Genomic DNA, 1,403 nt, shown 5'->3' with positions numbered 1-1,403 from the left:
TGCAACCCCATGAATCACAGCACACCAGGCCTCCCTGTCCATGATCAACTCCCGGAGTTCACTCAGACTCGCATCCATTGAGTCCGTGATGCCATCCAGCCATCTCATCCTCTGTCATCCCCTTCTCCTCCTGCCCTCAATCCCTCCCAGCATCAGAGTCTTTTCCAATGAGTCAACTCTTCACATGAGGTGGTCAAAGTACTGGAGTTTCAGCCTTAACATCATTCCTTCTAAAGAAATCCCAGAGCTGATCTCCTTCAGAATGGACTGGTTGGATCTCCTTGCAGTCCAAGGGACTCTCAAGGGTCTTCTCCAACACCACAGTTCAAAAACATCAATTCTTCAGCACTCAGCCTTCCTCACAGTCCAACTCTCACATCCATACATGACTACTGGAAAAACCATAGACTTGACTAGACGGACCTTAGTTGGCAAAGTAATGTCTCTGCTTTTGAATATGCTATCTAGGTTGCTCATAACTTTTCTTCCAAGGAGTAAGCGTCTTTTAATTTCATGGCTGCAATCACCATCTGCAGTGATTTTGGAGCCCCGAAAAATAAAGTCTGACACTGTTTCCCCATCTATTTTCCATGAAGTGATGGGACTGGATGCCATGATCTTCGTTTTCTGAATGTTGAGCTTTAAGCCAACTTTTTCACTCTCCTCTTTCACTTTCATCAAGAGGCTTTTTAGTTCCTCTTCACTTTCTGCCATAAGGGTGATGTCATCTGCATATCTGAGGTTATTGATATTTCTCCTGGGAATCTTGATTCCAGCTTGTGTTTCTTCCAGTCCAGCGTTTCTCATGATGTACTCTGTTAAGTGGCTACAATAAGCCAGAATGAATACCTTATTCTCATTATCACAATAAATACTCTTATCACTGCTATTCAACAAGAAGGTAAGTTGTTGTTGAAAACCCATTACCCACACACCAGAGAGCATGCTAGGTCAAAGCTGAGTGGATAATTTAATGAGCCTCAGGTTTACAGCAGGTAGATATGACATCTAGACATTAAGTGATAGCTATAGAATCATTTGCACTGTCACCCAGATATTCCCAGTATTCAACGATCCCTTATTATAAGTCACAACAGCATTTCTTTTCTTCCCAGGATTTCTTACTTTTATCTGAAAGTAGATTTCTTACTTTTATCTGAAAAGTAGTTCCCTTTTATCTGAAAGTAGAGTAGAAAGTGAGATTCAAAGATATTTTAGGTTTCCTTTAGTGATCATTTCCAAAAAACAAATCTACTTTCTTTCATTTCAGAAACCTGTTTACTTCCATACAACTTTCGAGTACTTCACCCGGGAAAGTCAGAGATTCAGGATATGTCTGTGTTGACATATTTCACCCATATTCCCTCCCCCGAAAAAAGAGTGATTCTGCACATACAGCTGCC

The sequence above is a fragment of the Ovis aries genome, chromosome 5 (genome assembly GCF_016772045.2).
Source record: "Ovis aries strain OAR_USU_Benz2616 breed Rambouillet chromosome 5, ARS-UI_Ramb_v3.0, whole genome shotgun sequence".
Lineage (NCBI taxonomy): Eukaryota > Metazoa > Chordata > Mammalia > Artiodactyla > Bovidae > Ovis > Ovis aries.
Note: the sequence above shows the minus strand (reverse complement) of the source record.